Raw genomic sequence first — 12,841 nt, forward strand, 5'->3', positions numbered from 1 at the left:
CTCCATATAGATGCTGATGATGTGACAGGTCTCATACAGAAGGAACTGTGTAGCCTGGCAGAGACTTGTGAAGGCTGACATGACATGACACAGGAGGAAGGCAAGTGTCCCAGTGAACCCAGTGCTGTGGTGGTCTGTCAGTTTCCTGTGACTACTGTAACAAATTACCACAACACTGGTGGCTTAAAACAATAGAAATTTATTCTCTCCAGGTCTGGAAGCCAGATCAGAGAATCAGCTCCTTGCCTCTTCTAGATGCTGGTGGCAGCTGGCTATCCTTGCCTGTGGCTCCACCATGCTGTCTTTGCCTTTGGGGTCATGCTGCTTTCTCCTCCTGTGCCTGAAATCTCCCCTTATAAGGACACCAGGATCATCTATCTCCCCATCTCAAGGTACAAAACTTTTGCCATATAAGGTGACCTTCCATGCTCCAGGCACTACAACATGTGTGATCAGTACACATCCAGGGACCAATACTGAGCTGGGGGAGGGGGGGTTACAAAACCTAAAAACAAAGTCCCAAAGTTGTAAAGGGGCAACTTCAACTATCTTCCTTTCCTTATACTCACCGTGTAGTTGTTTTAAATACAAAAATTGCTCCTACAGCTATGTTCTTTCTATTCCAGCTTTAACATGATCCCCAAATACTGCTGAAAGTCCCATCTTTGTTACCTGATCAAACGGCTTCAATTACTCTTGAGAACAATTTTATACAGAGGAAAACACTGTCAAAGATTCACATATGTTGTAACAAAAAAAAACAAAGGAGGAAAAAAGAGAAACAATATATTGTTGTCTCTCAAAATTATTGACAAACATGATATAAATCTAACATTAAAAGAGGAATTAGATATTTAATATTAAATCACTCCTCAGCTACCTAAAAATAATTGAAATGTGCACTACAGCCATAAATGGTACACATGTAGTATAAGGTTTAAAATGTACTGGCAATTGCTTTCCTCTTATACTAGGTAGGGAGTATATGGCTATTTTTATTCCTATTCTTTGTAGGCCTATGGTATTTTTACATTATTTTATAATTTTTCAGTGTTAAAAAGAAAAAGGGTATGACTTAGTCTTCCTTCATAAACCCTAGAAAGTATCTGATGTGCTAATAAGCTTCAAGTTCATGTCCAGAAGTACACTGGTAACTCTATCAATTGACACTGTTAAAATCTATAAAGAGGTCAACTCTTTAGTTATGCAAAAATTCTTGCTTTCTTTTTAACTCTTTAGCAAAGTGGAGACAAAGGTAGTGAAAAACGAGAACATTTGTGACCAACCAGGAAACAGACATGCTGATTTAAGTTTCCTAATCTTCACACCCCTGGCCCTACCATTTCCACTTTTTGACATAGGAAGATTTTTGCAGTATTTGCTAAGACTAAGTGATCCATCTCCCAGATGGATTTTGTTGGCTAGATGTTAAATGCTGCAATTCTCCCTTTCCTGCCATAAGCAACTTGGCCTCAAAAGAAAGATATGCTTCTGAAATACTAAAAAAGTCACTCTTAGGAGACAAATATCATACTTTCTCATTGACTTAAACTGTAATTTCAGAGATTTGGTCTTAAGGAAAAAGTACAGCTCCAAGAAAAATTTATGCTTTTATCCAAAGCATACTCTTCTTTCTGACAGATAGGAAAAATTTTCTATCATAGTTCAGCTGAACTATATAAAAAAAAAAACCCCAAAGATGTGTGCTACATAGTAGACAAGCTATCTATCAGACATCAAGAACACTGGAGAAGACCCCTGATCCCCAATTCTGAACCTCTTCCACTGGAGGTCATCCAGGTTAAAGGGGGGCTTTGGGCAGGGGGAATTCCATCTGTATTAAAAAAAGTCATAGATCCTCTGTTCTAGACTTGTGACTTTCCATCTTTACAAAGTAGATTTTAGACATATTTTTTTAAATGTCAAATACAAAAAAAAAAACTCAGAATGTAAGCAGGATTTTATTAAGATATATATTTTTTCATTAAAGTTTCTCTAAATTACATATTCTACGTCTAGTCCTTTACAGTGGAGTACATATGGCTACTAAACCACCAAAATGCCAATTCTAGGCTAAGCTTAAAAAGAAACATAATCTATGTCTATTCTCAGAAACCACATAAGACCGACATTCAATCTGCTGAGCATCTTGGGGTAAAGCAACCAAGCCCATATCAGGCTCCTAAGTAGCTCAGAATAGGAGTCCTTGCCCCCAGATCCAGTAACATCTGTATCCTCCATTCTCAGAATGAATAAGGATTTGAGAGCATATATAGTCATTAGGTTAAAGCAAGGAAAACCACAGTTAAAATTAATTTCAAATTTAACAGAAGTGCCAGAATAAGAGCATTAAACTGTTAACAAAAATCAAACTATTGATTTTTCAAAGCAAAATCAAAACAAAGAGTCCTAATGTGAGTGGGTAGGCTGAGGGAGGTCTTTTACCTCCACACGAGTCTGATGTGTGTCACTGGAGAGGCAGAAAACTTGAGACTTGAGGAAACTAAGGGGACGGTGGCCACTCTGTAACCTCCCTGGCAGCATTCAGGATAATGGGGAAGAAATAACAAGTCGTGAGGGAAGAGAAAAGGTTTACAAACTCAGTTCAGTGCCAGTGGGCTGAAGGGTTGCTCAGGAGGACTCATTCTGAGGTTATTACCGTACATTGTAATTCACAGTGTTTTAAAGCTCAACCCCCAAATGTGTGGCAGACAGGGCAGGGAGAGCATGCTGACAGCTAGTCAATCAAAGGAAACAAAGACATTCTAGAAACTGTAGAGCCTGAGATGGTTTGTTTGTATTCTAACATTAAGGTTAACACAGGTGGGAGGAAGATATTTCTGTTTGGAAGTGATGAAAGGCTATTGTTACTGTTGCTGTTACTATTTTTAACTTTTATGCTGACCTATAGTTCTTACTTTTTATTGCTCAGGTTGATGACGCCTGAGGAAACGGAGGTTATACAAATCTGAAAATGTTTAGAGTGAGTTAGGCAAGACCAATCCCATGAACCCTATGCACACAGCATCTTTTGTAATAGGGGTGAGCAAAGATTTCGATGTGTGCATCCAGGATTAATGTGGAGGAATAGCAAGGTGAACCCAAGAAACAGAAATACTGATATAAGATTCCTGGACTAAATGTCTGAGCTACAAATGCAAGCAAGTACTTGATAAAAAGGTCTGCTAAGAAGAATCTAGATGAGTAAAGAACCATTAAGTCAGGAACTGCAATTGAGAGAGGTTGCAGTAGGGAATCTGGGCTTATCAACAAAACATCAAGGAAGTAAGAGACTGGACGGTAAACTTACGTGAATTAACTGAGGGCTTAGTGACCTGATCATTTATCATGACTGAATTAAAGAGTTAAGTTATATCAGGTTAGGTTAGGTCATGGGATTCTATATACACATAATTTCTTTTCTTTTTGCTTTTTAGGGCTGCACCAGCGGCATATGGAGGTTCCTAGGCTAGGGGTCAAATTGGAGCTACAGCTGCCAGCCTATACCACAGCTCACGGCAACGCCAGATCCTTAATCCACTGAGTGAGGCCAGGGATCAAACTGGCAACCTCATGGTTCCTAGTCAGATTCATTTCTGCTGCACCATGATGAGAACTCCTTAAAAATTAATTTTTAATTAAAGTATAGTTGATTTATAATGTGTCAATTTCTGCTCTATAGCAAAGTGACTCTGTTATACGCATACACACGTTCTTTTTTTCCATTATAGTTTATCCCAAGATATGAATATGGTTCCCTGTGCTACACAGTAGGCCCTTGTTTATCTATTCTGTATGGAAGAAGAGTTTACACCTACTAACTTCAAAACTCCCAATCCATTCCCACCCCCAAGCCCACAACCACAAGTCTGTTCTCTGTGAGTCTGTTTCTGTTTTGTATATAGGTTCATTTGTGCTATATTTTAGATTCCACACATAAGTGATACATGTTTGTCTTAATATGACTTACTTCACTTAATATGATTATCTCTAGGTCCATCCATGTTGCTGCAAATAGCATTATTTCATTCTTTTTTGTGGCTGAGTAGTATTCCATTGTATATATGTACCACATCTTCTTTATTCATTAACTGTCAATGGACAGCTGTCCTGTCTATTACAAATAGCGCTACTATTAACACAGGGGTGCATTATCTTTTTGAATGATACTTTTCCCTGGATATATGCCCAGGAGTGGGATTGCTGGATCATATGCTAATTCTATTTTTAGTTTTTCTGAGGAATCTCCATACTGCTTTCCAAGTGGCTGCACCAACTTATATTCCCACAAACAGCGTAGGAAGGTTCCTTTTACTTTACTACCTTGCCAGCATTCGTAGATTTATTAGTGATAGCCATTCTGACCAGTGAGAGGCAAGTACCCTGCAGCTTTGATTTGCATTTCTCTAATAATCAGTGATGTTGAGCACCTTTTCCACCTAACTACTGGCCATCTGTAGGTCTCTTTGGAGAAATGTCTATTTAGGTCTTCTACTCATTTTCTGATTGGGTTATTTTCTTTGTTGTTGAGTTGTCATATACATATACTTTTGACACACATATCTTAAATCATTTATACTCTGAGCTCGCATTAAAAGTTACATAGAGTCAGTTAACTGATCTTGAATTTGCCAAAAAGCCAGTATGAGAAGAAATGCACTAGAGAGAAGCTAGTGCACAATGGCCATTGCCCTAAAGAGGCAGTATTTGAAGTGGTTTTTCCAATGCCAAACCACGTGCATTGTGTCCCCGACAGCTGAACAACCCTGCAACATAAGGGCTACATTGGGCCAGATTTCACCAAATTTTCTTCTTCTTCTTTTTTCTTTTAAGGGCCACACCCGTGGCATAGGGAAGTTCCCAGGCTAGGGGCTGAATCAGAGCTGCAGCTGCCGGCCAAGACCACAGCCACAGTAATCCCAGATCCTGTCATGTCTGTGACCTACACTGCAGCTCATGGCAACGCCTCGTGGCAATGCGGCATCCTTAACCCACTGAGCAAGGCCACAGATCAAACCTGCAACCTCATGGATACCAGGTTCATTACTGCTGAGTCACAATGGGAACTCCAGATTTCACCAAATTTTCAATGGATGGGTAAAGAATTCCAGAGTTCTTGGCTACAAGTTATTATATCATCTTATCAGCTCATATAGAGACTACATATGGAATCTAATAATTTTGTTTCTTTTAATTTTAGAAATTAAAATCTAATAATTTTAATTTCTTTCTTTAATCACAGTATAAGGATTCTGCTTATAAAAAACAAGTGTCACAAAAGTAAAGAAAAAAGGCACAAAATATAAGCTCTTAAATTGATACTGACTAAAAACATGAAAAAAAAATTAACTCAATAAACATTTATTGGGAGTTCTCTGGTGGACCAGTGGTTAGAATTTGGCACTTTCACCACTGCGGCCTGGTCTAGGAACTGAGATCCCACCTCGAGAGCTCTTTTTTTTTAGTGAGTGACAATTGTGTATGAAGTACTCTTGGGTTTTTCACTAATTTAAAATTTATACTTCACTAAGTGTGATATTATTTACTTATCATTGTTTATAAAGCAATACAAATAAATTTGAGTTATTTCTTTAACTAAAATATTCATCATTTTGTTCACCAGGCCAAACACAGCTGGAAAATAAGAGGTATTTATTTGGCAATTATTCTATTTATGAAAAATATTTCCATGTATACATTCTGATTTTACTATTATAAAGAGATTCCAAGTATATTATTATTTATAAATCAGTATACTGTGAATCTGATATTTCAAACAGGTAATACATAATATTTTGAAAAAACTTTAATACAGAAAATACATAATTGTTTGGAGAGGAAATTAAGGAGACAAACATTCATTCTACATCAATGTTGCGACTTACGTCCTGCTAGGTTCTTTTTACAAAATCCAATTCCTATAAATCTAAAACACAGAGAATAGAGAAATGCAGATACCTGCCTCTGGCTACAAGAGGCAAAAGCTAGATTAGAACTCAGCCCCACCAGATGACAAATACCAGTTATTTCTCATTATAAATCATATTTTTAAAATTAATTTGTTTCTTTAGGACTAATGTAGGAGCAACTTTAAGAGAATGAATGAGAACTTGTGAGAATTATCAAAATCTTTATTTGTTCATACTGTGTCCCCAATCCTTCACAGAGTATTCACTGCCCACACTTCTAGTGTTTGGGGCTTTTAAAAATGTAATTTTATACCAAATGATATCACTTATACATGGAATCTAAAATACAACACACATCAACTTTTCTATGATATAAAAAACAGACTCACAGAGAACAAACAGACTTGTGGTTGCCAAGGGGGAGGGGAGATGAAGGAGGGAGGGATCTGGAGCTTGGAATTAGCAGAGACAAATTATATACAGAATGGATAAACAACAAGGTCCTACTGCTTTCGTAATAAACCACAATGGAAAAGAATATGAAAAAGAATATATATATATATGTACAACTGAGTCACTGTATTGTATGGCAGAAATTAACACAACATCGTAAATTACCCATACTTCAATAAAATTAAAATTTTTGTATCACTATCACCAAATTTAACCATAGCCTATATATCCTATTTTAGATGGTTCTTCTAAACATAAAATGAGAAAAAAAATTGAGGCAATTTTCTGGAAGATACTATGCAAGCCTACAATTCTTTCTTCAGTTTTCCAGATACTTCAATTTACGAAGTATGTTTTCAGAACTATTAAAATGTCTGCTAAATGTTTAATACCATGTATTGGTTTTTCTTTTCAAAAGTAAACCATATCCCAGAGGAAAAAGTTCTGAATGAGATGTTAAAAGCTAAGAGGTTTTGCTATGAACAAGCCCTTGTGGCCCATTATTAACCAAACTTACTTGACCACAGGCTCCATTTTCAAGTGACACTACGTGGGATCTTTAAGCACTACAGAACTTCATAAAAGCTAGGGAAATAAATCCGCCTTAATCAGCAGATGTTAAGTTAAATAAGTGAGTACACGAACTTAATGATCTGGAAAAGAACAAAATACACAGGTATATGCTTAATCTTTAGAAACCTGGCAACAAAATCCTTGTCATCAGTAATGTTTCTTTTCACAGTCCCCTCTTTTTTATTATCCCTGTATTTCTTAGTATTTTTCTTTCTTTCTTTCTTTTTTTTTTTTTGTCTTTTTGCCATTTCTTGGGCCGCTCCGCGGCATATGGAGGTTCCCAGGCTAGGGGTCTAATCGGAGCTGTAGCCGCCAGCCTACGCCAGAGCCACAGCAACGCAGGATCCGAGCCGCGTCTGCGACCTACACCACAGCTCACTGCAACGCCGGATCGTTAACCCACTGAGCGAGGCCAGGGACCGAACCTGCAACCTCATGGTTCCTAGTCGGATTCGTTAACCACTGCGCCACAACGGGAACTCCAGTATTTTTCTTTAATAGATCTTCTACTGATTATCCATTTATCTTCTATTGATTAGATGTAAATGGGACTGAATACATGAGAAAACAGTGTAAAAAACTATTTTTGTCAGAAAAATTTCATGAGTAAATATAAGGAAAGAGTCAAAACCTGCAATCTTCTAATCATTTAATAGACATGGAATACGCATTTCTGAAAAATTAGTTTCAAGGACCATCGAGGACTGACACATTTGACATATTTTAATTAAAAAATAAAACAGTTGATAGGATTCTGTAAAAGCAATACTTGCTTGTTTTTTCCCCACAGTAACTATCTCTGAATGACTTATAGCCCTCATGAATCTTTGCAACAGTCGCAAGAAATCATCTTATTACCTTAGAAACCTTAAATGAACCTCCTATTACCATGGTAAAATACCACATTAAAAATAAGTGGAAATAAACAGGGTGTGCATTTCACCCAAGGGCACACAAGTGAGTCAGTATTTAGTAGTGGCAATAGATTGCTTGAGTATTGCCACCTAGTCCCCATCTTTAACTGCAACCCTCCCTTTTCCATGCATATACAAGCTTAAGTATACACCCACCTCCTTCACATGTGCCAATCCTGGAAAATGGCATGGTGGGGGCAGTTCTCAAAATAAAGATATTTTAGGAAAGCATCCCATAATTGCCTGGCATTTGAAGACACTGTGCTTTTAGTATTTTCTTCCTATTCCTCCCACTCCTTCATTGTTTTTCTAGAGCTCTTTAAGGCACCTTCTATACCTCCGATTCTCTACCTGACATTTCCGTTCACTTAAAAATACGAAATTTCCCCCCAAGGAAATAAATATGATAATTTTATGCTTTTTCTTCAAATCTTCAGGAAAGACAATGATTTATCCTGAGCAGAGTACGCAATTTTAATTCCGGGAGAATCCCCTGAAGACTTGGTTGCCGAGTTTATCTATTGCACACATAGAATCAAAATCATGTTCATTATAAAATAATAACTTACAGATTTTAAATCTTGCTTGATTTTAGGAGAACATAATAGGAGGAAAAAAGTGAAAAAGAAAACTCCCCCCTTTAACTTCATTGTAAAACACAAATATGTTGGATAACAAAAACAATCAGAAAACATTGAAGATTATCTTCCTCTCCATCACCATAACATGAGCTCAAGGGAAGTAGGAAGAGCCCCCAAATGGCAAAACTATGATTGTATTCCAAATACTTCTGTAGCTAACTCAGTAACTAAAAACAGAACGAATGCCAAATATGAATACTGAACAATTGTCACACATTTTACAAAGTGTTGTCAATCCCATTTTAGAGTATTTGAAATGACTATACTATAAAACCTATTTGTTTTTGAAACACCTATGCAACAACATGTACATATTAGCACAACATAGCCTCTCATTTTCTTTAAAGAATTCTTGCTCTTGTGCTATTATTTTATTATACATAGTTTAAAAATTCTTGCTCTTGGGCTACTACCTTATTAGCTATAGTTTTGAAATTCCTGCTCTTAGGCTAAATTATTGCTTTTAGGCTATTCCTTTATTACACATGGTTTTAAAATGTGAAAGCAAAATAATAATTTCATTAAAATACAAGAACAAAAGTGTTGAACTGTCCACACAGACAAGTCCTGAACTCCCTCAGCACACAATTCTGCCAGCGTTATTCAGCACCAGTGAGCAAACGAAATTTGTGGAGAACACGGTGGAATATTATCACAGCAATTTATGAACTTGTCACTTCAGAAATACACTGGAAATATTTCAAAAGAGTGAGATTTGGACAACAGAAACAATCTTCTCCCAATCTCGGCTAACTTACTAAGCTTTGGCTTAGTACAAAACAGGCAGCAGATATAAGAAAAGACAGAGCCTTGCTAAGAATTACGAAACAGAATAAAACAGCTAATTAACTCACCAAATAGCCTTTTGCAAAAAACCTGCATTCTTCTCTTTGTCTCAGGCCTCTGGTTTCCAAAGACAAATTACAGGCTCTCTGACAGAATGATGACAAAAGGGCACATCGTGATCTCTTTTCTGCTATTTCCACTAGAAGAAAACTGAACCACACTGCAGTCTCAAAGAATAAGTACTTCATATGAGCATGCTCAGTATCTAATTTAAATGACTTGGTATTTCAGCTCGGCATGTGATGGCCTACTTCTACACGAACTCTGAGAGCTGCAAATTCAATCGAAGATCATTAACTGCAATAAGTTACACAGAACCACACCAAAGGATAAGTAATTTGTTTTTAACGTCATGATTTTTGTGGTTCTTTTAACTTCATGTGGCTGGAAATGATTATTTCTATACTTTTATTCAAGCAAGTCCTTAGATCTCAGTATTTCTTTAGTAATGCCCACATAAACAACCAAAATGCTAGAATGAACTGGAAATTTCAAGACATCCAAAATGTGATTCCCCCCAAAATATGTCTGACCACGGATAAATTAAACAAACTACAAGCCATTTATATTTTACTTTTTAACCTCTTATTCAGTTCTCTTGTCTCTTCAATAAAAAAAATCATCTGCAAACTAGTAGTATTTTAGTTTCTCCTTTGGAAATATCAGTAAACTGAAATGTTCAGTATCTTTATTAAAAAATGTCTGCTATCTTTAAACTAGCAAACAGGATTTTTCTCACCTATAGACTATACGTTATATAATAGAGTATATGCTTGCATAAAACAGTCCTCATCCAAATATTGAAAAGCTTTAAATAGGACTTTAAAAAGTATTTTTTGCATTTTCAAGAGCAATTTTTATCAAAGTGCCACATGCTCTCACACACACAAATCAACCTGAATAGTTTGCATGCACCATGTGAATGTCATCAAATAACTAATTTGCCTGGTTTGTTAAGTTACTGCAAAGACCACAGAGTTTTTCAGGATGGAAATATGGTCAAGAAGCTTATCCTCTGCTTACTTTGATCATTTCAGTCTTCCAGAAATAGAAATTTACCACAGCAGAGACAGCCCCACCAAAGCAACCAGACAATTCTCAGACGTCCACTTCCCATTTTCACCTTGGGCAGATGAACAAAAACAGGAAGTATCCATACACTCAACACACACCCAGCCTGGGGAAGCAAACCGCTGACAAGAGTGGAGCTGACTGTCTTTAAATGGGCCCAGGAGTTAATTTATGATTTTCCTTTCTTCCTCTTGGTTACTTCTATCACTTCCCCATTGTAAACTACCTCTCCACCCTCCACACAAATGACTCAGGATGTGCACAGTAGCCTTGTCTCCCTCAATCCCCACCCCAAATTAACACGTAAGGCCTGGGAAAGTAAGAAGGCACAGGAAGTTGACAAATTCCATGGCAGCACCCGAGACAAGGTCGCTCATAGATGGTGGGACAAGATATTTAGAGGTTCAGAATGGTTGTAAAAAAAAGAGGTTCAAGCTTTTTTTTTTTTTTTAAACCACAGAGCCATTTATGGAACCACATTTAATTCTAATACATTTCTAGAAAATAAAAGTGTTAGGTTCAAAGAAAACTACCAACACACCAGTTTCTTCAGCATTCTGCCAAAGCAATTCATTCTTATTGGTCAAGGAAAATTCACTGGGTACAACTGCAAGGGCTGTGGGTGCTGGGTGCGACACATTCTGTCTCTTAAGCAAACAGCTCGGGAAACGAAGGAATACCAAATAAAAGCAAGAGTTATACAAGACATCAAGAAGTGCCAATAAGTTCTGTGCACTGCTATGTCTAGTAAGTTCTGTGTACTGTACATGTCAAGGTAAAGATTCTGCAGAAAAAGTAAGTCACCTAATGTACTCAAGGAAAGTTCTATGATCCCTGAATGAGAAAGGAAACGTCCTTCACTGAAAACAAGCAAACGAAAAAAAAAAGTACTTCTGATCTATAAATATTTGAGAACATATTCTATGTGAGACATGGTGCAAGCAACACAGTGGAAATAAGAAATGAGAAGGACCATCTCTGACTCTAAAAGAGCTCAGAGAGTATGAGGCAAGAGAACAAATAACCAAGGTAAGGTTATCACAGCAGGAGAGAGGTGCCTAGGGAGTCAGGAGGGAAGAGAAAGCATTCGGGTGAAGGGGATTGAGAAAGGGCTTTGCAACAGGGTGAACTTTTTGAAATGCCTGGATGAGGACTGAGCCTCTGGACTAGAAAGGACAGGGAGGAAGGAGAAACTGCCAGGTCGGAGGCTAGGAGGGAGGGCAGCAGATGGCAAGAAGCACTTTGTTTTACACTCTGGAAAATGGAAGAGTTGAGGTCATGTGTTAAAAGGCAGAATGAATGGAGTTCCTGTTGGGGCACAGCAGAAATGAATCCATGAGGATGCAGGTTCGATCCCTGGCTTTGCTCAGTGGGACAAGAATCCAGTGTTGCTGTGAACTGTAGTATAGGTTGCAGAAGCGGCTTGGATCCTGAGTTGCTGTGTCTGTGTTGTAAACCCAACTTTGGAAAGACAGGCAGACATATAAAAAGGAAAAAGAGGCACTCATTCCAGCACACTGCATAGTACTTCCCTTCTCAAACACACTCTTTCGGTTCTTCCGTATCATTTAACAGCTCTTCAATCTGCATATCCTCGCTCATGTACATTCAACCTCAGCATTCTGATTTGAATTTGAGGTCAATTTTGTAATCAATGTATCCTTTGATCTTGCCTAGAGATCCCATTTTTGCTTTTTTTTCCCCCTTCTAAATCTTTCTCTCTCATCACTCTTTTTTCTTTTTTTTTCTTTTTTTTACAGTTGCACTTGCAGCATAAGAAGTTTCTGGGCCAGGGGTTGAATCGAAGCTGCACCTGCCCACCACAGCCGCAGCAACACCAACACCAGATCTGAGTCGCATCTGTGACCTATACCACAGCTCAAGGCAACGCTGGATCCTTAACCCACCAAGTGAGGCCAGGGATCGAACCTGCATCCTCATGGATCCTAGTCGAGTTCATTAACCACAGAGCCATGATGGGAACTCCCAGGAGACCCTGTTTTTACTCTTATTTTACAGATATGGAGCCTGAAGCTTAAGAGGCTCAGCATCCAGTGTCACACAGATAATCAGTACGGGAATCTGGACTGGATTTTGGACCCCCGAACCCACGATCTAAATGAGATCTAAAGGGCAGTAAGCTTATGAAGGAAGCAGAATTACTGAACAAAGGATTTTCAATAGCTGAGGCAATGGGGAGGGGGGACGTTAACTGTAAAGGGAAGAACTGATACTAAGCAAGAAGTAAGGTCTCAAGGCCAGGAGGACTAACCCAGTTTCTATTTAGTTTTATTGAAGTTAAATTTACATTCATAAAACTTATACCTCATAAGTGCACAATTTAATGACTTTTAATAAATGTAAAGGTCATGCAACTGTTACCGCATGCAGTTTTAGAACATTTCCACAACTTCTAAAGATTCCCTTGTGCCCT

At 37.8% G+C, this 12,841-nt stretch overlaps 1 protein-coding gene across 26 annotated transcripts in view; it reads right to left on the reverse strand.

Moving 5' to 3' along the window:
• Positions 1-12,841, reverse strand: part of PLEKHA5 (pleckstrin homology domain containing A5) — a 255,696-nt gene that overhangs the window by 158,045 nt on the left and 84,810 nt on the right. For 9 of the 26 annotated variants that reach the window (XM_084956664.1, XM_084956662.1, XM_084956659.1 and 6 more), the window contains exon 1: positions 9,345-9,488. The exons of the other annotated variants lie outside the window; for them this stretch is intronic. The gene's annotated coding sequence lies outside the window, so the exon portion shown is untranslated. Of the gene's footprint in view, positions 1-9,344; positions 9,489-12,841 lie in introns of those variants that run through there. 26 annotated transcript variants of the gene reach the window in all.

Source organism: Sus scrofa, chromosome 5 (genome assembly GCF_054392235.1).
Source record: "Sus scrofa isolate SSC_HxYL_T2T_F1_AM1 chromosome 5, Sscrofa_HxYL_maternal_Yorkshire_Landrace_v2.0, whole genome shotgun sequence".
Taxonomy (NCBI): Eukaryota; Metazoa; Chordata; class Mammalia; order Artiodactyla; family Suidae; genus Sus; species Sus scrofa.